General features: G+C 35.5%; 1 long non-coding RNA gene across 1 annotated transcript in view; it reads right to left on the reverse strand.

Annotated features, from left to right (window-relative positions):
* LOC148051052 (uncharacterized) overlaps positions 1 to 26,523 on the reverse strand; it is a 59,858-nt gene extending 33,335 nt beyond the window's left edge. The window contains exon 1 of the long non-coding RNA XR_015700726.1: positions 26,329 to 26,523. This is a non-coding gene — a long non-coding RNA (uncharacterized LOC148051052). The remainder of the gene's footprint in view (positions 1 to 26,328) is intronic.
* Between the last annotated feature and the right edge of the window lie 307 nt (positions 26,524 to 26,830).

The raw sequence follows: 26,830 nt of genomic DNA on the forward strand, positions 1-26,830 counted from the left end.
CATGTTGAATTATGGATTCCCATAGGGAACTTACACATTGGTTAGAACTAATATTGCTTCTAATCCATTCTTCTGTCTAGGTTTCTAGAAGGTACTTCAGGGAAATTTCTAGAAATTCTGTAATAAAATAAGCCACTTCTTAAATTCCATCATTATTCTGCTTAATGTGTTGCTGCCTTGTGTTTGATGCACTGAAATTTCTACAGCTTTTTGACTCTACCTATTGCAAAGACCAACGTTATATTGTATGCCCAAAATAGAAGCCATCCAATATTCTACAGCTTGTGGCAGTGAGTTCCCCAGACTATTTTTATGTTTTCATGAAAAAAAAAAAAATACATACTCAGTTATAAAAGGAATAAAAATGAATTTTTTTGTATTCATTATTTTCATGCTTCTTATGTTCCATTTCACTCCTCTCTGCTTCAAAAAGAGGGTCCTAATTGTTCCAAATCTATCTTCTTACAAAGTCATCCCAGGTCTATAATTATATTGTCACCCTTCTCTGGACCTCTTCTATTTATGCTAAATGTTTTTGAAGTACCTCCTCTGACATTTTAATTTACGTTTTTTGAAAAGAGTTACAAATCATTTAGCTTTTCAGCATAAACCTTATTCACCTTAAGTGCTCCCTTTGCTCTTTGGTAGGCCCAGTGACCCAGCAGCTCTCTCACAGACTGCGTGTGTCTGAAATATTTAATTTCTTATTAACTGCTTCTCTGAAATAATTCCATCAGAGCCCTCCTAATTCCCAGCTTTTAAACTACAGTGGGTAAAACTTGTATCTTTTTAATGTGCTCGAGTAGATCTGCATTTCCATTTGCAGAAGATTTTTCTTAAACCCTCCTATCATATACTTGCTCAGTTGCAATGTCAAAGGGTTTCTGCACATTCCCTCTTCATTTTAGGGCCCTTCTGTTGTTTTGGGTTTTTTGGGGGTTTGGTTTTGGTGTTTCGGTTTGTTAGGTTAACGGTTGGACTTGATGATCTTAAGTGTCTTTTCCAGCCTTAACGATTCTATGATTCAGGGGACTTTTGGGGTTGGGATTTTTTTTTCCTTTTTCTTTCCTGTGTGTGTTTTTTGTTTGTTTCTTTTTTAATTTATTTTTTAAAATAGATTCTTATTAAAGCAATCACAAAATGTAGTTTATTTAGATACCTCTTAGTGGCACAATTTCTCTGTTGCCAGATGCTGATTGCTGCTTCAAGCTAAATATACTTGACTTCTGCTTTGAAGAGATACTAACTTTTCATACTAAATGCCCTCCTAAATAAGGACTCTGTCTGAACACTCTGGAATCCTGAAATGAGCTGCCAATCCCTAATGTCTGATTCTCACAGAAACGTCTTGTCTGTTGGACAGCTTGGAGGTTTTCAAATCAAAAAGAGACAGATTAGCAGAAGCACTAAAACTTCAAGGTACGAAAAAATATTCTTGGGTGGAAAAAAAATTGTTTTAAAAACTTCCCAGAAACAGATAGCTTATACAACGGTTACAGTCATCTTGTCCTTGGAAATCATCTCATTGACCTATAACTCAGCATTGTTAAGCAGAATAGTAAAAAGTAAATACATCCTCTCTTTCAAATATTTAATAAAGGAAAAATATGCACTGCATTTAAAATATAGCTTTTTATGACTGATTTTAATGACAATAGAAGGCCAGTATTCTAATTTGTCTATAAAATCAGAACTGATGATGAATTTACAAATATGTTTTCTTCTGATATAGCATATTATAAGTGTATATTAAGGTAAGATTTACCTTCAGATATTACTCATATTACTAGTAAACTTTTTTCCTGAATTGTGTACATTGCGTATATTCTAAAGTCAAATGGACTATCTTGAGCCTCAGAGGCACAAAAAAAGAAGATATTTTATAACTCTGCAACATATCTTACACAGGGTGGAAATATAACAGTAATAGGAAACAATAAATTGAGGTAGCATTCACTTTGCTTACAGCCCACTTCAGGGACAACTGAGAATCTCGATAATGCTAATTCCAAAACTGTAGACTGAATAAAGACATTTTAGTTAAATGCCACTGAAACAGTCAAGAGCATTTGTTGAATGCCCTTGGTACTAAATAAATACTTGTTGAATGAGCAGGTAATATTAACACATTCTCAGAGGCTTTACTTCCACACAAATTCTTCATTATTTAGACCTAAGTAAGACCAACCTGCATTTTCCCTTCCAAATGTCTTCTGAGATTTTCAGTTCACCCAGAGCTCAAAACACTTTAGTACCATTAATACCTTCCAGAGCTCAAAACACTTCAGTACCATTAATACCTTCCCTGGATAATGCCTATTGCTCAGGTTACAATGGCTCAATAAATGCGTGAAAATGACAGGTCTTTGATGCGCAGTAGTTCAGCAGCTTCCTACAATACTTTTAGTATGACGTAGGCTCAGTGATAAAATAACTTTTGTAATTGCATAACTGAAGATAAAAGTCAAAATTAGTAAGTGTTTTGCTGCTAAAGAACCAGAAGGATAGTCTTGTCGAGCAAAAGAATAATCAGTGAGCATCAGCTATTAGAGATGCACATCCTACTGCTTTGCCTGCATTTGAAGGACAAAAAAAAATAATTCATAACTGAAAATATGAAAAGCCTTTGAAAAAAGCTTTTACTGTAGTGGTATTGGGTGTAGTGCTGCACATAGGAAAATTACTGTCTTCCATACACATATGCAAACCTCTGTATATTTTAGCTTTAATTTTTTATATTCCTACAAGTGATAAGCTGTATTTAAAAAATATATGAACTTAGATTTAGGATAGTTGCCAATGTTTAATTATGTTCCCTGACATGCTTTTGGAACACAGCTTTGTAATTTTATCATTCAGAGCTTTTGTTTAGTTTTTCCCATTTATTGATTGCTGGCAGTGTTTACCTATTGACAGCTATCTTCTGAAGTACAGAATCACGAAGTTAGGAGAACCATAGATAAAATAACCATCTTGGAATAAGTTGTAAGTAGCTGAATTCTGATAGCCTCTTGAATATGGCATACTAACACAAATATGTAATTATCACAGAAGCTTTTGAAATGCAGTAGCCTCATTCAGTTCTCAGGCAGGGTGCTACAGAACCTGGTAATACACTGTTAGTTCTTCCAGCTCTTCTTGTGTAGTTTCATATTCCTTTCGTCCAGTGACATACCTCATCAACCAATCTGCAAGGCTGAAGGACTCATTTAGGGACTGGACTGAAGGAAACTAATTATCTTTCCATGCCCTAACTTCCTTAACCTTCTCTACACTGTCTTTGCAGGTACTCCTAAATAATCTTCTTTTAATATTGCAGCTGAGTGCATTTCAGGGGTAGCCATCTCAATTTGCTTTATTCTTAATATAAGTCTAAATCCAAATTATACCTCAAGCACAAGAAATTTAGGTACTTGTTTGTTTTTTCTGCAGTTGGAGTCATGTTCCTCAGCCTTGACAATGTGGATGAAGTTTAAGATATTGCAACTGCAAATTTAAAAAAAAAAAAAAAAAAAAAAGAAACCCAAAGAAACCCATGTCCCACAGACAAGTATCACATCAGAAAAATTTTAGCATAGGCCCACAGGTTCACATCTGTGATGATATTGTGGTGCTTTCTGGCACTCTTATTAAATATAATAAGTAATTTTCTACATGTACTTTTTTATATTCCATTATAGCTCAATAAAATTTTTTAGTACAATATTTATCTCTTTGTTATATCATTCCCTAAAAAAAAATAAAGAAAAAAAAAGAACAGGTTCAAAAAGAGAGTCATAGCTATATCATCTCAGTCAGGAGTATTTCATGGCTTTTTTTTGTAGACTACATGCAAATCTCCATCATTTTATTATCCAGAAAATTGTAAACGAAAGTGATATATGCATGGAGGTCAGATAAATGATTTTAACCTGGCTAAAAATCATCTGTTCATCAAATAAACAGCATCTCTCTCTACCTTCCTCTTGATCTGACACTGTTTCATACACTGTCTTAGGTTGGCTAACAGCCCAACTTTCATTATGACCTGGAAAACAGGGAATCTGGTTCACATAGGTCTCAGGTTTTTGTCTCTAATAATAATAATAATAATAAAATCTCTAATTAAAAAATCCTGGAAAAAAAAAATCTTGCTTTTTCTCACAACTTCTATTACACTTTCATCTTATAGAAAATTTATTAAACGATTAGGTTTTTTAAAAATACTTCTGATGCATTGCCATACAGTGATACCATCCCTTGACAGAAGTGGTGTGGGTGGGGCCATTTCTATGAGGGGGTCAAATTGGTTTCTGCATTCTGGGGGGTTTTTTTGTATCTCAATTTGACTGGGATATGCACAACAGAAGAAGATACTATATCAATTCTCCAAGTAGCCTAAAATGATACATATTACTTCATTTCAATGGCTACAAGATGGATAATATGGTCTGTTATTTTTATTCCTCAGGACTCCTTAAAAACTGTGATACAAGAAAGAATTATAGAAGAAGGAATTACATAAAAATACAAAACTTTGGGCTTACTGTAGCAGCCCTTAGAATTACACTGTACATGCATAAACTAGGACCAGAATAACCAAATAAAGGACCAGAATGCATAAACTAGGACCAGTAAGAGAACACAATAGAATCAGCTTCCCTGTTCCTTATGAGTGCATATACACATGCAGTACATTTACACATACATATGTCATGTAAGTTTGTTATAAGTAACAAAATGCCACGTTACTATTGCTAATGCAGATGTGTAAGCCAAATAGTTTATAAAAGCCTTTGTCCAGAAATTTTTCAGAAATGCTTTAGTATGCTACCACAATATTTTACTGTGCTCCCTAAAATTTCTGCAAAAGAAAGCAATAATATAGTAACAGTCAGATATTAAATTCATTTGAAGCCAATGTCTTCATTATAATTTATCTGAAGAATATAAATGACTTTTTTTAAAGAGATCTTAAAACAAAATATGAAAATTTTGGACTTGGTTTTGTGTATACAAATTATATACCATCCCTTCAAATATTCATGAACAATTAATGAATATTCACTTTTGTAGAAAGAGAGTCTCTAGTATAAAGCAATAAAAGATGGCATATTTATTTTGGCCCACTATTTCCATCTCCCCCCACTCCCAGTCAGGAATATCCTTTTACTGGCTTAATAGCCAAACAAACAGTATAGTCAGCGAAGTGTAATTTGGTAAGTATTGTCTCCTTTTTTTTTTTTATTTTTAAAGGATTTATGTCAGGTGCACTCTGGCAACATTTGTAAAGCTTGCTCCTGAAATAAGGCTGGGGCAAGAATCAGCCTGTCCCTGGTTACAGGAAAGGAAGGATTTGACAAGACAGCAGGACAGCAGCAGTGGCCAGCTATTTATTTGCTGTTATTTTTGGATGTAGTCTTAAAGATTTACCATTTGATGTAGATTGAAACTGAAACAGAACACTGAAGTTGGAGGGGGAGGTGGTGGGGTGTTTGTTGTTTGTTTGTTTGTTTCAATCTCAGTACTCTTCACTTAGTAAAGTCCTCTCTAGAAGTATTTACTTACCTAGATTTTATATAAGGAAAAGAAAAACTCTGTGTCTAAGCACACTTGCTATCACTTTAAATAAAAAGAAAAATCATTCCAAAATCAATTGATTTTGGTCACATATTGCCCCCTTGCCTATCAGGTGTACATCAACCACTAGTCAATAAAACATAACAGAAATCAAATAAATCTCTTCCTATCCCTTATATAACCCAACAGGCACAGTCCAACAGGCCTCATCCCTCACGTGCTACATGAATACATACACACGCACACCTCTGAGCTCAGCACACTTGCCAAAACACCAGTACATTTGAGCTATATAAAATCAAGATGGGGAGTGAACTGTAATGGCAAAGGTTCCTTACAAAGTATTTTCACACTTGGAAGCAGTTGTGCATCTGAAACCAGCATAAAGTTCAAGGAAGACTAGCGAACCAAAAGCAGCTAATACACTTGAGTGCTAAGAGCTGCATCAAAAATTAATTACTGGCCAACATAAGAAATGAAGGAAATAAAGCCACCATTTAAATGAGACTACACTAAATAATATCTCTTGCTTCAGTGATTTTAGGCCACCTATATTCCATAATGATCTGGGAAGACTGTGTAAGTGGAGAAAGAGCTTTGTGTTTCTCTCAATGGCAAACAAAGGATGGAGTTACTGTCAGGACAATCTGCTGGGACTGTAACAGCTTTTAAGAGCAGGTGATGAAAATAGGCCCTTTCTCCAAACAGCAGCAGTCTATGCAGATTCAGAAGAAGCACGATAGCAGCATTTAAAGAAGTGGCTAGGATACATGGATTTGGAAAGTGCAAAGCAAGTATTGCAAAGATTACGTTAATCAACACCAAAGACCAGACTGCAGCTAAGAAATAGAGTATGTATGCCATATCCTTTATATATTTCTCTCCTATTTTTCTTCCGCCACAGAGAGCACTTGCAGCAAGTTCCACCACCTCTTCAGAATGTAATGGAGCTATCTTGGCTTCCATTTCTTCCACTTAAAATTCTCAACAAGTCACCATCTTCCGATATGTCAAAAAGATCTTTTAGATTAAATATATCACCAAACGTCAGGTGTAAGAGCTGGCCAATCTTTCATCTGAAGGTTCTGATTTATGTACTGTGTCACACTATCTGTGTGCCCTAACAGCGTGAAAGTCTGCACAAGTGTCTATCTGTTCCTTCAACATAACCAATTGTCAAGTCAGCCTGTGAGGCTTCTGCCAATGTGCTGGATTATAAATGTACTCCTAAGTCACCCAAATATTTATAGTGATTAAAACTGATCACAGACATTCTCATTTAACATCATTGGACAAATACAGGATTATGCATTTAAAAACAGTTAGACTTTCTTTTATTTACCAAAATCTTATTACTGGTGAATTCTAGTGAAGGTGTTAAACTGAAATTTCTTAAGAAATAATCAGCCACCAGACAAATCTTTTAAATTCCTCATTGGAAAAAAAGTTGATGGCCAGAGTTGGCCCCCAAAAGTGATCAGTAGCATACTTCCTCACCCCAGATCTAGGTGAAAAACAATGCATTACTACACCACCGTGAGTCTAGTCAAAGACATCTACACGTTCTCCTTTAAGCGCTAGAAAACTGTAGTATTGTTAGGGTTGTGCTACTTTGGCTGGACCAAATCCTAGCATCCCATCTGTGGTGACAAAAGAACCCCAGGGGTAGTTTTATTGCTTATTAGTTAGAAAAAAGCATATGAAAATATTGATAGGAAATAGTTTCAAGGACAACTTAATTGCTGTTATTTTTAGTGAATTGTGTAAAGCATCAGCACAGAAGCAGCCATTTGGCAAAAGTATTATCATCTGAATAATTTTCTTAGAGAAGAGTCCTAATGCTCTTCCAAATTTTCTATTGCTTTAATATCACATCATTGATGAAATACTTACAGTAGAAATAGTAGGAAAGCAAATTGCTTTGCAAAACAAAACCATGCCAAAAAAACCCTTGATAAACAGATCCATTATTCATTTTAACAGATCATTAAAAAATAGTTCTTCTATTTGCTTGGTTTTTCATATCAGTCAGGAAAAATAAAGTATTTTATTGCCTTTCATTTGTTGTACTGACAGTTAAAAACTGTATAAAAATTATAATGTTGGACTCAATTTAGCTTTCTACATGTCTAATTTTCAGAAGTGCAAAGTGAACAAATACTACTTATTAAAAACTCAGGCTATTGATTTAGGACATATCATTCTATGCCACTCTTCTCCCGCCCCACCTCAGCCTAACAGTGTAAGTGAAATTGCCTATCAAGAAATCAGGGGATCAGTTTTCACTGGGCCAAAATATAACCAATGGGTTTGGGTACTGAGATTTTCCAGAATTTGTGGAAAGCTTGTCACTTTGGCAGGAATAAAATGTATGCATAAATATTAGGGTACTAGATAGGATTTCAACATGCATATAATCAGAGGGTTCTAAAAGTGCCTGACTTGACTTCAGTTAAACTGTGTTTATATCAGCATACACCTAATAACATCCAGAACCTCAAAATGCTCAGCAATTTACACTGAAGTAAATTGCATCATTTCAATGATTTACATCAATGCTGAGGATTTGGAAAGTTTGCATTAATGTTTAGTGGAAGGGGTTTGTGCCACTGCTTTTCTTGAGATAAGCAGCACATGCTTCTCTAAAGAATTCATTCCTTTTTTATTCTAATTACAGTACAGAGAAATAACTGCTTGTCTTATCCAACCAACACCAAAGAACTCCTATTGTCTCAAAACCCTGAATCCTCTCTGAAATAAGAATTAATACAGTAGGTCATATCTTTTATAATACTGCCTCAAAAGCCAAATCGCTCTGTGTCCACACCTTGTTTCACAGCTTTCACCATGAAGTTACATCCTAGACCATGAAGTTACTATTTAAACCTATATTAATTAATAATGAGTAACAAAGCACATAATAAAATAGTTCCTTGTCAGGATATATATAAAATTTATATCCTGAATCAGTTTGTTTTATTTTCCATAAGTAATTCAGAAAAGTAAGAACAATGAGGATCTAAGTTTAACTTCCTAGAACATTACCAAGGATTTCAGCATGTTTTTAAAGCAGTTTTACACTGCATGATAAATCAATCAAACATTGTAGCAGATGTCTAATGTATTCTTTTCACATAAGCCAAATAGAAGTGGGTAGCATCTGTGTCAGATGCAAGCACAACTGCTTGCCAGCTAGGTTGGCCACAAGATGATGGATGTTGATTGACAGTAGCTATCAAAAGCTGAACCAAAAGTTTGAGAGAAATTCAAAGAGGGTTACTTTAGGGATAACAAATATGTTCCTCCAAAGAATTAATTCATTTTTATTCTGATTACTATAAAAGTTACTGTTTTCCTGGACAACTGTTTCAACTTTGTAACGTAAAAAGATTTATATGTAAAAGATGTGACTATTTCAGCTCATAAAACATGAAATGGTAACACTACTGATTTTTTAACAAAAACTGCTAGATTAGACCTGTACTATTGAGTTATGAGACTTGTATTTTGCTAATCAGAGATCAGTCTTATTAAAGTTTATAATGGTTTCAAGGGAAAGAATATCCATGTTGCTTTGATAAGAAAAATAAATATTAATGTATTAACAGCAGAAAGATGTAAAATTAGTTATATTGTACAGATATACTGTATACTGCTCTTGCACTTCTTTCCATCAACTTAAAACATGAGAAGTGAATGCCAGAACAAACCAAGGCTCCTCTCCCCTCCCCTCCCATACTTTACCACTATCACTTCTTTTCATTATTATTGAATTTTTATACCTGAGACTATACCATCTGGTCCACCCCTGTCTCCTCCCATACAACTGGGTTTAGACTCATCTTTGATGCTTTTGCCCAACAAAATTTCTCAGGTAAAATTCTCAAAAATCATCTTGTTTGCTTCTTTGATTTAAATTTCCATCTCTATTGGATTCATTAATAACTATGTGAAAACGTGAAAGAATATGACCTCCAGAATTATGCTTGATTCCTGCCCTCACAGCTTTCATCAACCTTTCTCTTTGAGTAATTCTCCTGACCTCCCCTTTTCCACTTCATCAGCAGGAATCAGTTCTTCCAAGGAAAACGCAGTATTCCACGTGCTCACTAATCTGCCTTCTCTTTCACATCACTGCTGCATAGCCTTTGTCCTACCAGTAAGCCTGGCAGGGACAAACCGTTTATCAGCTTTTTCACATGTCTCTGCACTTGCTTCCAAATCATCCTTTCTGACCCAGAACTTCCTCCAGCTCTCATGAAATGCAATAGGAAGATTCTGCAAAGCACTGCATCTCCAATACATAAAGTCTTTTCTTAATACTGACCTGTCCTATGATGCTTAAGATAGCAAACTTGTGCTGAGAAGAATGAAGATGCAAATGGGAATCTGAGAACAGGTAGCAGTTCGTATGAAAGACACCTAATGCTTCACATAAGAGAAAATTTTTAGATTTAATTTTATATATTAGGATTATTAAAACAACCTTTCCAACAAAGCTTTGGGCTTTGGCTTAAAGGTAATTTTGGGGTCGCTGAACAAATGTATTTTGCTGGTCCTATGAAATGCCATTTAGATTTGGCAGCTATAAAATACAGAGTCATGATTTCCCATCTGTGATTTCAATTATAAAACTTGATTTTGGCAACATGTCAAAACCCCAGAGCTTTCCAGAGCCCTGCTCACATACCACATGCAAGCAACTTCAGTATTCTGCACAGAGCTCATTCCCAAAGAGGCCATTGTGAGTGAGGAGCTCCTGGGAGCAGAGCCTCAGGCTAAAACCAGGCCACAGGACATGGAAGATCATGAATTAGAAACTTTGACCATCAACCATTTGTTTATTCCATTATTCTTATTGCTTCCATTAGAACTTCACTTGTCCAAATGCTGCCAACTAGGGCCCTCCTCCCAGATTCTCCTAGAATCTACCTCTCTGGAGATTACAGTTGCGTTTTTATTTTACAAGCCTAGACTTTTTTCCTTCCCCAGCATTCTGACTTGGAAGAATGCATTAGTCTCACAACACATTTTATAGCTGAACATTTCCTTGTCATTTGAGAGTAATTTAACTCTCATTTAACTGCATTCTGCTTTCTGTAATATGATTTGGTTTGGTACAGTACGCAGAAAATGTCTTCATTTCATAGAATCAATTGCAGTGACAGAAAAGGAACACAGAAGACAGGCTATAGAAAATAACTTTAGACTATTCTAGCCAATATTATACTACCCTTAGTCTATTAATAAACTAAATTTGCACTGTTAAATTGTGTTAGCAATGTTAATACTCAACAACCAATAACATACTGGCATACAATTTTTGTTTCCCAGTTAGTTCATTGTAATCCTGCTCACTACAGAGCTACATAACAATCATGGAAAAATATGTTAAAAGATATCATCAGAATATTCTGGTCACCAGGTATATTATAGTATCCTGCAACACACATTTGATGCCAGATCCTTTTTCCACCTGCGTAATTAGCAGTAACCGTACCACAGTTTAAGCAGGTGACTGGTGAGGATCAGTGCTCAGCTTTCTGTATTCTAACTGAAGGTGTTTTGAAAGGGCTTGATTTCAGAAAGGACAAATACTCCTTAAAGCAAGGACAACATTTCTTAAAAATCAACCTTCAAGAGATCTCAAACTGGAATATCATTTAGTCATTAATAACACCTGAAAATTTAGACTACACTTTAAGGTGAATCAAAGAGCAATTTTTCCCTTGCATCATTATCCACATCTAGGCATGTATTGAAGTAGTACTAGCTGAAGAGCATTTTGTTCAATCTCTTGGGTTTAGTAGTTGCTTGCTTTTATTTTGGAAATGTCAGGCTTAGTTATGCTCCTGGACTGATTAAGGAATTTAATTAACGTGAGTGGGCAGTTTATCAGATATTAAGCTACAGTGTTTTCACATAAATGCATAGCCTACAGTTATAGCTTTGTGGTTATATATCTGTTACACATACATAAATATAATAGGCTACCATTGTTGTTGCGAAGACCAAACCTAAGTCTACTATAGTCATAAATAAGAATTTCTACAAGTTTTCTATTCCTTTTCCTACTGGCAGAAGAATTATGTCCCAGAAAGGTGTGGGTTTAGCTTTGCAGCACAAATCTGAATTCCACATCAATAGCTTTTGTTTCCTACCTACTGCCTCTAAGCCATTATACTAGAAAAGAGATATGTGGTGAAACTGCTGCTCCTTCCCTGATATTTTGACTCTTTCAAAGAACAAATAAACAAATCCTTTTATTTTTCTTTCTCTGCATTAAGCAAAATATCACTTGCAAAAAAAAAAAAAAGAAGAAAGAAAACTGTAAGCTATGCAATGTAAAAGGAACAAATGCTTATTTATCTTATTCTGAATTTAAAAGCAAATGCACAAAGAAATGACAGAGCGGTGCCTTCAAGGATTCATTTGAGAAGGGACTTTTCGCTGGGTCATACAACAAGGACAAAAGCACTAAGCAAGACAGAGTCATAGACATGTTTCACTTGATCTTTGAGTAATCTGATACAATGTTGTGCGTAGGGGGAGAATGATTATAATATTGGCGCTGCTGAGCTGCTTGAGTGGATAACGGACTGGCTCGGTTATTAAAGACAAGTGCTTATAAAAGAATTCACTTCAGAGCAGAGGGAAAATACTATCAGCATGCTATAAAGATCAATACCAGACCACTTTTGTTTGATTTATTTAATCAGTGACTCCAGAGAAACAACACGCAAGGAGAAAGAAAATCTGCTGATTGTAGAAAACAGGGGTCGGGCAGAGTGGCACGGGGAGGGTGGGCTGCCGACTCTGCGGAAGGTGAACAGAGCAGTCAGAGAAGCAGAGAAAACTCAGCACAAGTTGCTGAGACAAAACAGTTTAGGGTAAGGAACTGAACAAGTACAAATCCTGGGGATCCAAAACAAGAAATGGGCTATTTAGAAAACGTTGATTTCAATCATATGATAGAGACACTCAAGTAATCCTTCCATTTTGCCATTTTGTGACTATTGTAGCTTCTTACTGTAGTTTTGACTGTATCAAACAAAAAGCGAACAAAGATATGGAGGAAACCGACAACAGTGCTCACAAACAGAAAGTGTTTCTGCAAGAGGGAAAAGGGTACATGCTCCTTCATCACTTAGAAGAGAAAAAACAATGCAAAAAAGTTGCAGTAAGAAAGTCTGGGGGCTTTTCAAACATCAATAAAATTTCTAATAATGAAGTAATAGACAATGTTTCTAATATTCTAGTATTTAATGAAGTACTAGACCAGACAGCTTGAGGAGACTATATGAATCTTTTGGTACAGACTCCATACAAACACCTGTCAAGAATGGTGTTCCTGCACCAAGGAACAGAAGATCTGCTAAATCATGTAATGAGGTTCCTTTGAGTCCTACTTCTTATGATTTTATTATGCTGATAGAGAAACAACCAAAGAGTCTTGACATAGAGCTTAACTGCGGTAAAAGCATTATAGTGTACAAAAGCATGACTGTCTAAAATATTTACAATAAATAAAAAAGCAAATATAAATCAAAGGAAATTATATTACTACTCAGATTTTAGTGTTCTATTAAGAACATTTTGAAGATTATTATAAAAAGTACATCAAATATTTAGAAAGAGTGAAGCAAGGTCATGCAGAATTCAAAAGCTCTAATTAAATGAGACTTCTGTTTAGAAAACAGTAGATAAAAAGTATATGAAATTCTTCAGTGAAAAGAAAATTGTACGTCACAAAGAATTTCATGCTAATATCTGACACAGAAAAACAGAGACTGGCTTGCACAAAAAGCTGGACAACACAAGAATCTGAGCAAAAGTTCTTTCATCACAGAAAGGACATTCAGGACATCCTTTAATTGATAAAGAAAAAGCAGCCCCATAGAACTGGCCAGTTTATATATTTCCCCCTTAAAAGGCTAAGGAGAAGATGTTGTCAAAAACCTGTGCATGTTAATAATGACATAATTTATGCACTTTCTTCCACCCATGTACATTTAATATTTATTTAGGCAATTAAATACATTACTTAGGATTAGCCTTTGCTGCAGTAGCAGATTCTTTTCCCAGTTATGCCTTGACTCATTTTTTGTGGTTTTTTGTTTTGTTTTGGGTTTTTTTGCTGTTGTTGTTTTTGTTTTGTTTTGTGTTTTTCCCTCTAAAAAGAATTGATTTCCCTGAAAACATACAAAGAAATTTGGAAAGAACACATCAAGATGTAGGTACATACAAAGGCACATTTAGGTACATCATTCTATCAGCTGCTTACAACGTATGCATGCTTACAATTGCATTCCTCTTTGTAGAGGGCCTCCATTTGAAACAGGTCTAAATAGGAACTTATGGCTCACTGTCAATGGGAGATGAGATCTTCATCTCTATATACACTAATAATTCCTATAATCCATTATATTCTACTAGAGTATCACATTTGTGATTGTTTTCAGTCAGAGACAAAAAAATAGTTTTTTAGCTATGCCACAAAAATCCTCTATGTAAGACAGGGGCTGAAATGTCAAATCTTGATGTACCACAGCTAGTAGTATATAGTCTTTTATATACCTAGAATGAGAGCTGGCAAATAATTTTTCTCATAAGGAATCACCAAGATATTTGTTTCTAATACATCAAAATAATATGTTTTAGAAATCCATTGGTTTTATTGAGCATTATAGTTTCAAACAAGCTGAAGAAATATTTACCTCAGAGTAACCATAGTTAGAAGTGTGCCAGCTGTATTCTCAATTTCATGTTTTCTGGTATATCAACAATTCAAGTGTCCTTAGGTTCCATATAAGACTAAGAATAACCCATCAATTGTTCCTTTACTTCTTCAGTAAGATCCAGGTATTATAAAACAAGGCAGACTTGGGAAAGAACACAACATAGGCCTCAACCAACCATCATCACTGTAACATAAAACCTACTGCAAAAGCTTGTTCATATATCCTGTACTGTATGGGAATAGCACAAGATCAGCAAAAATCCTTTTGAGTAAAACTTTGAAGGGTGGACTATTCGATGGATAAGAAATTGGCTAGATGAACACATCCAGAGAGTTGTGGTCAATGACTCTATATCCAAGTGGAGACCGGTGACGAGTGGTGTCCCTCAGGGCTCCGTCTTGGTACCAGTTCTTTTCAATATCTTTATCAATGACATAGACAGTGAGATAGAGTGCACCCTCAGCAAGTCTGAAGATGACACAAAGCTGAGTGGTGCAGCTGACACACCTGAAGGACAGGATGGGGGGACCTGGACAAGCTTGACAAGTGGGCCCATATGAACCAAATGAGGTTCAACAAGTCCAAATGTAAGGTCCCGCACCTGAGTTGAAGCAATCCCAGACATGAGTACAGACTGAGAGAAGAACTCATTGAGAGCAGCCATGCAGAGAAGGACTTGGGGGTCCTGGTGGACAAAAAGCTGGATATGAGCCAGCAATGTGCACTAGCAGCCCAGAAAGCCAACCCTATCCTGGGCTGCATCAAAAGACCCGTGGCCAGCAGGTCGAGGGAGACAATTCTCCCCCTCTACTCTGCCCTTGTGAGACCCCACCTGTAGTACTGTGTCCAGCTCTGGAGCCCTCAGAACAAGAAAGATGTGGACCTTTTAGAATGGTTCCAGAGGAGGGCCACTAAGATGATGAGAGGGCTGGAGCACCTCTGCTATGAGGACAAGCTGAGAGAGTTGGGGTTGTTCAGCCTGGAGAAGAGAAGGCTCTGGGGACACCTTATAGTGGCCTTCCAATACTTAAAGGGGGCTTATATAAAAGAGGGGGAGAGACTCTTCGTAAGGGCAAATAGCAATAGGACAAGGGGGAACAGTTTCAAGATGAAAGAGGGGAGATTTAGATTAGATGTTAGGAAAAAATTCTTCACTATGAGGGTGGTGAGGCACTGGAACAGGTTGCCTGGAGATGTTGCGGACACCCCATCCCTGGCAACATTCAAGGCCAGGTTGGATGGGGCCCTGAGCAACTTGTGGCATCCCTGCCCATGGCAGGGGGGCTGGAGTTAGATGATCTTTAAGGTCCCTTCCAGCTCAAGCCATTCTATGATGACAGTTCCAGGATCTGGCATTAGATTCTGACATCCTATTTTCTGACTGATCTTGGTTTTCTCACTAGCTTTGACCTCTAAATATCTTTCTTACTCTGCTATAGGAATTAGTACATTTCTCAAAGATGTTACTGAAGCTAACAGAGCTACTGTAGTTACCATTAAAGATGTATGCTTATTCAGTTGGCCCACTGGAAAAGGAAACAGAAATACCGGAGTAAGAGGAAGAGGTTTTGGGTCATACTAAATTCACTGTGCTTTTTTTCTTGACAAAATGAAAAATCTTAAAAACTTATTTTGCTTAACATGCAGACCTGATATAAAGACTTTCTTTTCAAGCAGAAATCTGTAATTCATAAAAGCTACTCTTTACACCAATTATACACCATTTTGCCCATTGCTTTTAATTGCATTCACCAGAGATGCAGGTTCAGAACAAAAAATACTGAAGTACTTCTTCCTACCCACAGAATTAATCAGGCAAACACTTGTTTTCAAATCTCATTGTAAATATGTAGTAACCCATTAAACCTTTTTTTTTTTTCCCCTTAGTGGAATTTTAGCTCATCATCTCATTGTGTTCCACTGAGTAGCTATAAATAAAAATGCAACATCTTTTAATGTAGGAATGTCTCAAAGTAAAGTCAAGGGCCCAATTCATTACAAATGTTTTGCCAAGGTCTGAAGACAGTTTACACTTTTTAATTTGCAGAGCCACCAAAGTGTTGATTGTATTCTTAATTCATATTGGACAATTTACATGCAGGTCACACACTTTGTTGTGCATGCTGGGTTTAATGCCATTATGAAAGTGTCTTCTGAGAAAGACAAGAACCGAGAATATATACCATTTTGGTAGGTATAAACAAAGTCTGATATGCCCAGTAATCAATGTTTATCTTTAAGGAACACGTTAGAAACAAACAGGAAGCTACCAGGAAAGGAAAAAAAATATAATTTTGACACTGATGAATGCAGAAAAGGGCAAGGCCAAACACGTGGACCTTTATCACTATATTATTAATATTATCACATCACAAAAGGTATTTAAAAGCACAAGTATGGTGGTTTTCACTGTTCCCTGGAGCATATAGCACAGGCTAGATTCCAAAAGCAAAGCTACCAGAATTTCACAAGGGCAGAGCCTGGCATCAAAGCACATCACTCAGCTAAACTGAAACCACATGTTACATCTCAATGCAAGAAGAAAAGGACAAAGAGGACATGCAGGGTTTGAAATCTGAAAGTTCAAACTTTTGCTTATTTTGTTTACAGTGCAGTGTAATATGAAAAGTAATGTCCCAGAGTAATATCAAGAAAAGTAGGTGTTACAGATAGTTTTCAAGGGAATCCTACTAATGGTGGTAATAAAAGCACCTAATCTAATAATAGTATTTTCTCAAATATAGTCATTCAGAAGATAGAAAGCAAACCTTTCAATAGACTATAACAAATATATTATCATATTATGTCAATTATAGTCACACTAGATAGTTTTATGGAAATGTGGACAAGTTTTGTAATACATTCTAGCCTCATTATCACTTCCATAAGAATTAATTTATATTGTATTTTTTCCTGTGGTAAAGTTCATAGCTAGTGCAGAGCACAACAAATCAGATAAGGCAACATATGCTTCATATATTCTGAGAAAGTTAACAGCAAACTGTCTTATATTGACTTTTTTAGTGTTCTGTAATTTTCTTCATTTATATGTTCAGTATCTTCTAACAGTATGGATAGTCATTAAAAACAAGGAATATTTGAATGAATAACTTATTGTAAGAGTCTCATTTCATGCACTATAGTGGAAGTGTAAATTCAGTGTCCTTTTCAAACAAGAAAAGGAGAAGGAAAAAGAAATGTATCTTTTTATGAATCCTGCATGTCAGTCTCCTGCCCCCAAAATTACTTCTACTTAAAGTGAGCAACATATTTGTTGTATTTTCAAACCACAGAACATGTGTTTCCATCTCTTCACTCAAAAACAAACACAGTCAAGTCAAAATTCACTGAAATTTTGAAAAGTCTAGGTTATAATTTTTGAAGTTAGCAATAATTTTCTTCACAGCAGTCCAGAAGTCTAATAAAAACTTCTGTTCATAAACTAGACTTTCTCTCTGTATTATATTGTCTGCTTTCAGGGAATTCCTGCATGCTTGTCAAAAGAAAGTAAAATAAACTTGAAATTCTGTTAAGTATGAAAAGTACCATTCATTTAAAACCAATTTTTCAACACAGGCTCCATAATTATAAGTATTTGCAGGGTTCACATGCCCCAAGAAGGAGGAAATGGTAATAAACAGAAGTTAAAACTTTTGTTATACAGTGATTCCTCTTGATCACAACGATGCTAAACACTTATATCCTTTTGAAATACAAAATATTGTTCTATCCAACACCCCATCCCTAGACAATGTAGATTTTATGTTGACAGAATATTTGTGTGTGTAGTTTTGAGGCAAAGTGCACAACGTGAGCAATAAGCTCACTGTTCCAATGAGAGATGGATGTAAGGTCTTCTCATTTGCTAAATTCAAGTTATGCCAACTCAAGTCCAGTCAGAACGCTGTATTATTACAAATTCATTAACCTTTTTACAGATTTGAAGACAAAGGAACCATTTTAATCATGTAGTTTGACTTCTGTGGTTTGTTCTGTGGTATTGACTGAACTATAGCACATGTTTAGATATCCATCTAGTCTTGAAACCTGAGCAAACTTCCTACAGCTAATGAATCATTAAAAAATTTGTATGACAAGAAACACAAAAAAGGAACGTAGCCACCCTAATCGCAATCCAAGTGCCTCGTGGAAAATTTACTCAGAACCAGCATTTCAAGTGAAAATACAGGATAACTTTGTATTAAAAAGTATCTGCTTCATTCAAAAAGTAAGCACTAAGACATGCAGGCCATGCGATCTACATGGTACTACAGTAATGAACTGTAGATTTTCCAATTTGTTAAATCTATTCTTATGCAAACAAGGGATTCTTATATTCAACACTTCAATATTTTAAAAATTCCCTTCCAAAAACTTCTAAAATCTGTTCTAAAATCTTCCTTAACAATGTACTGACAAAGTGCCTGTGGGCCTCCTCTTACTTCTCCAAGATCTTTTGCTGTCTTTCAAAGACAAGGTTGCCTTCTGTAGAACTCCTTTTTCAGTAGAACCTGGCCACTTGCACTTTGACCCCAAAGATCACTGCTATGATCAAGTCAGTTGGCGCTTGCCAACTCATGTGTATCTTGTCACAGATGTGGATGAGATATTATGTAATTATACTTCCTATTACATTAGTCCAAGTGCATAATAAAATGAAGTCTGGTTAATTTTTGTTTCCATATTTGCTTTATATCCAGCTCAGGGAAGATATTACGTGTGATTCATAAACAAAATTGCAATTTAGGCATGTGCTAGCATATTTATAGAACTACATTGCATACCAAATTATGTACTAAATTCAAGTTTGGACATGGCAATTTCCCTTGTGATGACAGTATGTGGTGGTAAAAATTAATCCTTAATCAGACTATACAAATATACTGTGATCATTTAAAATATTAGATACTTTCTCTCATAGAAAGAAAGAAAACTTTCTTAAACTTAGAGCATGGTAGGGTATCAGAAAAGGTAAATATCTGAGAAACATTTCCACCAGAAAAATGTTTGCTCTTTTAAACTCAGAAGGGAATGCATTGTTTTATTTAAAAAAAAAAAACAAAACAAAAAAAAACCCCAACCAAACTCATCCTTAAAGGCTCTGCTAACCCCCAGCCAAAACATTCCATTTTCTTTCTTATTTATCTGGCCATAACAAATCAGCTCCTCTTCATCTCTTTGTCCAAATAAGAAGTCTCTTTTCTCACTAGGTTTTGGGGAATCAAGTCTTGAATTTTAAAACATAAATACTAGTTTATGTCATATTTTATTGTAAATATATTTTAGTGGATTAATTTTACATGTATTCAATGGATTTAATTCCATTAACAGTATTCCATTTAATTCTGTTTCTGTTAATGAGAGAAGTACTGATAAAATGGAAGCTGAAGAGTGTAAGACATGAATCACAAACACGATCAGTATCGGAGATCCACATAATTTCATATAAATCGGTCTTTTTTTAATCATTTCTGGAGAATGCAGTTCTTTATATAAATACCTGTGTTTTCTTCAAAGGAAAAATATTTCTGCACAGTTAAGAATATTTGTTATTTTCTTATGGCTTGCTCTATTCAATTTCTTGTTTTTCATCAATTAAAAGCTCAAATCATTATCAAGTAGAAAACTAAAATAATTTTATTCTGGTTACAAATCAAGCAACAGCAATAGCGATCAAGAATAATTCATAAAATGATTCATGTATCCCTATACGTGGCAAGTAATCTATTTGCTGAAATACATAAACTACTTGGCAAATACCTAATAAAATTGTACCCAACTGGGATCAATCTATGAGTAATACACATAAGGGAGAAGACCAGGAAAGTTATCCAAAGCTGACTAGTCAAAGAGAGACTTTTTTTATGTCGACCTCAATGGGCTTTCAACTAAGCCCTAAAAACCGTATGACAAACCTAGCATGCTGTGCTCAAAGGTGAGCCTTAAAATGAAATGCATGCTGTGCCAAGAACAACCCAGGAGTTTCAACTGGAAGTTTAATGCGTTACAGATGAAAGAAATATAGATTTAAATGGGTGCTCTGCAGAAGTAATTACTAAAATATAATCAGTCTTTTAAAATGCAAGCACATTCTTATGATCAACAATAACTACAATCAAGAAGATATATACAACTCAAAATGTCTAATTAATGTCTATGCAAATACTAGGCATTGTGAATAAAAGCATCAGTTGTAGTCAGTCAAATTCTGTGATAATCTCTAAAGACTTTCTGAAGTCATGGGGACAGAAGTTAGACAAACACAAGTGATCTGGATGAAAAACTGAGCTCAGAAGTTACACATTTGATGTGATAGTACATGAAGTATCTACTCTTGCTGTCCTCATTTGTTCTGTTCAATGAATATGGATTAGCAATTAACCACTGCTACACTTGAAGTTAAGATGTATTACAGGAATAAATTCAATGTGGATTATATGATGTGAACTTCTTATTGATCAACGTGCAGAAAATGACCTCAAAACTACTGCCAGCCTTATATGATTGGAATTACTTGTTTTATTGTTGTTGTATCCAATTGTGTTAGATCTATCATTATAGATGTGCTAGTGCTGCTAGGAAGCAATTAGGATTAAAATGGTTCCAGTAATTCCACATACTGCCTCCCCAATAGGCATTCAATTTTCTTCTACTCTTCTGCATGGAGTACCTGATAGAGGAAAATGGCTGCATCTTACACAGCTCACTTCTTTTGGCACAAAACTCATCATCCTATTGCAAATAAAAAAGTATAGCTACAGGTGCTTAGATTGCAGTTTACATAGCTTCAAAATGAGAAATCCATGTTTCAGTTAGATGTGAATATTCTATAGAAAAATAACAAACCAAAAACCTCTCTTTGTTGTGGAACAAACGTGAGATGCTACATAACATAATGACATTAGGAAAAGTTGAAACCCCTGATTCCATAGCTCTGAATGGTGCTGAGCCATGCTGTACCATTAAATACCGTCAAATAAATTAGAACACAACCAACCATCAGAAAGGAATTATAAAAAAATTATACCAGACTTCAAACTCAAAGAGGTTTAAATAGAACACTACACAGTATCTGTCATGAGTAAATACCAGGGAAAGAAAGGTAAAATTGTCAAAATAGTTCCTTGTCACTGACCAAGCAGATACTAAGGCCCTTACTTTTAAGTAAACTTGAGCAGAACAGGATAATTAAGACACAATATTTAAACACCCAAGTGGCATAAACACAAAAAAATAGTTGCAATCACAATCTAAGAAAGGTAGGGAGTTATTTACAACAACAACAAAAAAAATCAGTTAGTTCATCTTTTGGATACTGGGCATTCTCAAGGGACTAACTCATAACCAAGATATGTGACAAAACACAAGATGACTACAAGCCTCAGAACAAATCCTTGACAAAGCAATGAGAAACTTATAAATAAATGAAGTTACCCATTTCAGAATGGAGCTCAAGTGTCAACAATCCTTTGATCCTATTGAAGCTACACTACAGAAAATATTACCAGTCTGACATTTAGGAAAATCTGTTCTGTTGAAATTTTAGCCTCATTTTCAAGAGCACCAGTAGAGCAAGCACAGCAAAGATGGTAACAGCAGTAGCACCGATTCAAAAGAAATACTCGCACAAACAACAAAGAACTCTATAAAAATAATATGCAATGGAGAAAAGGTAAAGTCAGCATACAAACATTTAACATGACTCCCAGTTAACAGAGAAAGGGAACAAAGATTTCTAGCTTTAGTCACAGGTGTGAAGAGTGGCCTGACTTAATGTAAGAGGAAACAGCTACTATCTGAAAGCAAGCACACAGTATTTGCCAGAGTAAGCCTAGCAAACACACAGCCAAAGCAAAGACCTGGTAGTCCAAACGACTAAAGGCATGATTAAATTATACTGTACTACCAATGGGTTGCCACCTTTTGCCACTATGACAAGATTGTGAAAACAAAAACACCATTACATAAACTTATGTCAAAGCCTCTACAATATCACAGATATACTGGGAGAAGAACAAAAGACAACATAATTTGGGCTCTAGGAACTGTCATCAATTCACATATCTAAAAAACAAGTGACAGCAGAAGAATCTAAAAAGAAAGCCCTGCCATTAGATGAAGTGGTGACTCCAGAAGAACAAATTCTGCTCTGTGTTTTTTACTACTGTTCCTAATTGCAGCAGGTTTAGGACTTGTAATACCCCATTTAAGAACACAAAGCAGTAAAATTTGGATGTACTTTGTAAAATTTTAACAGCAGCATCTATTTCAATGGGTTTCCATTTTTATTTGAAGTACAGAATTTTTGAACACCTCCTCAGCAGCATCTCAGCTTATCTACTAACCAATTAACATCGCTTTAGGGTGATCCCTGAAGTGTTTTTTTCATTGGGTCACTGCACTGTATCTTTAAATACTTGACTGCACAAACAAACAGTTATTTATGTTTATAGAGTAGTATTGAATCTGTGAATATATGGCTCTAAGTAAATGTCAGTCACTGATCAATACCAGTCCATCAGCTATAATAGTACCTTGAAGAAATACTGTTTAAAACTGCCATTATAAGTAAGACAGGAACTGTTGCAATGATGAACCAGTAAGCCAAGAAACTCTTGACTACAGCTGTCTACAGTACAAGAATTGAATTCAGACAGTTTTCCAGGAAAAAGACTCAAGTTCTAAGGCACTGTTGATTAAAAACCACCTAGAACTCTAGAAATACTTGAAGTTTCTTCTAAATTATTCAAGTATCATAAACTAAACAGCTGGACACTGTTTCAATCTGCTCTGAGCTGATTATATAAAATGGCACCATATGGCAACTTGAGCACACCCAGGCATATCACAAAGGTCAGGTGCTCCAAGAGTCAGGTAATGCTGATTTGCAAGAATGAAACAATCTTGACTGTTTACAAGTCTGCATCTTGTCAAAAGAGGGTCATGGCAGTTCTCTCTAAATTAAAACTGAAACCATCCTTCTTTCATAAATAGTGACATTTTGTAAAATAATAGAAAAAGTAAAAAGAATAAAGACATGCAATAATCAAAGTTACAATAACAGATTCATTCTTAATGAAGTATGTTTATCAATTCAACAAATCTAAGAACCCCCAAATGACATTTAACTCTCTTAATTCATAAAAATACTTTAACTGCAACATTTGTTAAAATTTAGGACAAAAATAAATGTTGTAATACTGTAATATTTATGGAGACAGGATATGAATTTTGCACTTAGCTCTAATAACAGGGTTCATACAAAACAAATAAGTACACTGGAGGGCAAAATTATCCCAATTCAGGAAACTGGAGAGAATATTGAAGGAGTTGTTTAAAACTAGGCACCAAAACTCTATTCCTAACTGAAGCCACTGTGGCTCAAATTCCTTTGAGCATTTTTCTGTATCAGAGCATTAGTCAACCATCACCTGACTTTTTAAAACTAAAAGCAATCCACATGATATCACCTCTGAGGTAAGTCATTCTTACCCCCCAAAAAAAAGAAAATAGGAAAAAAGCCGAAGTATTTCTGGTTATCAGTTTCTTCTCAGATGGAGTTGTTTTTAAAGGATCAATAAAAATAACTACTAAAAAGTCATTTCTATGTGTTCAGGAGGTTAATTAGTTTGTTTTATTTCAGTTATTAGGTCTTCCTTTGCTCCATCTCCTGTGTTTTCTTCTATTCTTTTTGACACTGTTTTGTGGAAATTAACACAGGTGGAAAATCATGTCAATTTCTTCCATTGTAATGAAAAGTATAAAAAAATATAAGCAGTCACATGCTATCACATCAACACATAAAAATTAAAACACACAAAAAATTAGGCAGAATTTGAATATTATAAGTTATCGCCCTTCTATGCCCTCATGAAAATATAATTCAAATAGTGACATTACTACTTTTTTTTTTTTTTTAAATCATACTGAATAATATCTTTTAATCTGAAGAAGCAGCAGATGAAAGCACAGAATAGACGAAGAACTCAAAGCTGAATTCAGGGGCAGAGCCCATGGACCATAACCAAAGAAAACTTATATTGATATATAAGCCAAATAGTCAAGTTAAACACTGTTCAGTTCTTATACACAAGCACACAGAATAAAAGCTGGTCTCACTGCCACTAAAATGAAAAAAATCTTTGCTTCTGCAGTACTTTTGCAGTGAAGTCTTCTCCATGCACTAACAGTCTATGAGAAAGAACGAAAAGAAAAAAATTCTAGAAGTCAAGCTGCTATACTCCTGAGTTTCAGAAATCAGCTACAGAGGTTTCCTTCCTGTTAGCTAACCACTATTTGTCTCATCATGTCTAAACACACTTAACGTTCCCCATTTCACAGCTTAAAATCTGTTCTGTGCTATCAACAGTTTGTACCAAAAAAGTCATGCCCGCATTACTTTTAACTTCATTAATGTAGTTGTTAGTAGATAAAATTTAAAGCATATGTCTTTAAGAGAAATTAAAGTGTTACCTTACCAGAGGAAAATCTTCCAACAAATGAAAGTCATATGACTTCAACACTATTTTTCAAATTTTAAGAGTATTTTTTTAAAAGGGAAAAGATTCTGCAACTATTAGCTATAGTAGACTTCAAATTAGCAACCTCTGAATAAATCCCTTCTGGGACACTGAATTTTAATGTAAGTTATGCTGCCCAATGGTCAACAGGAGCACTTGCACAAATAACAGTAATTCAACTGCCTATTTGCACCTGATTTTGTTTGTAGTTTCACATTTTTATTTTTTAAAGTGTTTCTTTAGCAGGAGTAAGTCATTCTATGAAGAGCAATCTTCTTTGCTAGATGATCCCACTTTTCTTTTATTCATACAAAATGTTCATTAAGGGAAGCTCAAAATTCCTACCAATTTTTGAGGTACTTGAACTTGGCCCAAGGGTTCATATGTCATTGGTTAGGATGAGAAGGTAGAAAGAGAAAGAACCTATCAATACAGACAGAACGACCACAGAATCCTCAATTCCCTAGAAACAAAATAAAAATACAAAAACAATATTCTAGAATAGGTGAATAATTATCTCAGCTGCACATTCAGTCCCATAATTGCCCTATCATCCTGGTGGAATTCTTTGTGATGATATTTTATCCAGGTTTTTCCTCAGTCTTTGGCACTTTTTTTCACTCCTATTCCAAAATTTCAGTCCTGGAAACTATCAGGCACCTGTTGTAAGAAGAAATCACCAACCTTGGTTTTTGTGACGTTCCATGTAATCTGTCATTTTTTGCCCCTAAACACACATTAAAAAATAAGAACAAAAACTTCATTACCTTGCTTCAGAATAAAGAATCCTAGAACACTGGCTTTATTTTGATAGTGCCTACCAGACAATTTTTGATAAAAAAATAAATAGATGACCCAAAACTTATTTACTTTACACATAACACTAAAAAATTAAAGCAAACTACAATACATAAGAATTACAAATTAGTAATCTCCTGGTCACCTTATAAGTGTTCTGAAATGTTAAATTACTTCATTACTATGTAATCACTATATGTTCAAACATGATAATACCAATGACTAATTGACATTCTTACAATTATGCCTAATAATCTCTGAAATATCAACATGGAAGTCAACAAGCAGCTGTAACCATGGCATCAAAGCTCTAAACACAACAATATCTGGATTTAAACTAAAACAAAAATTTTTTTAAAAAAAAGCAGAAATAAAGTGCTCAGTTTTTGCTAAGCACAGAAACAGGTTGCCCAGAGAAGCTGTGGAATCTCCATCCTTGGAGCTATTCAAAAGCCATCTGGAAATGGTCCTGAGCAACCTGGTCTAGGTGTCCTGCTTGTGCAGGAGAGCTGGACAAGATGACCTCCAGAGGCCCCTTCCAGCCTCACCCATTCTGTGAATGTTAGCCTTTTCCCCTAAGAGAAGGCTCTCATTCATTGGGGAGGAACAATAGTGATTATGGGTTTCAAGATGACTCTAATCTCAGTTACAGGCTACCAGGGAGCAGCAATGGCTGGCAGCTCTCTGCAGGACTCAGAGAGATAACCCACCTGGCAGGGCAGGGAGTCTCACTGGCCATATTTCATCCCATCACGAGCAGGCTGGTCAGAGAGGGCGCAGACACAGTCTGCCCAGAGTCCAAGTCACCAGGCACTTTCAGGGTGAAAAGGCATGTCTGAAGTCCAGTCAAAAAGACAAACCAGAGGTCAGGAACAACAAGGTTCTGGACTGAGCTAGAAACTACTTCTTTTCCATCACAGCGCAGGAACAGAACTAATGACCCAGGGCTGAGCTTAAGTGAGCAGGGTGTGGCTGGGGCCCCAGGTGAGGCTGGGCAGGGTCATTAAGGCCACCTGGTGCAGTCAGGGCTCTACCACGGTCATTTTGTTGCCAGAAACACTTAAGTACCTTTATCCATTCTACAATATTACTCATGCAGTATGAATAAATGTAATTTGTTCTTACTTACCTATTTCAAGTACTACTAATGAAGGTTATCTAAGCCCAATACATATAAAAATTAAATTATAAATAAAGTTAAACCTAACACCC

Source organism: Nipponia nippon, unplaced genomic scaffold (genome assembly GCF_047370975.1).
Source record: "Nipponia nippon isolate SJK-2023a ecotype South Korea unplaced genomic scaffold, ASM4737097v1 scaffold_7, whole genome shotgun sequence".
Classification (NCBI taxonomy): domain Eukaryota; kingdom Metazoa; phylum Chordata; class Aves; order Pelecaniformes; family Threskiornithidae; genus Nipponia; species Nipponia nippon.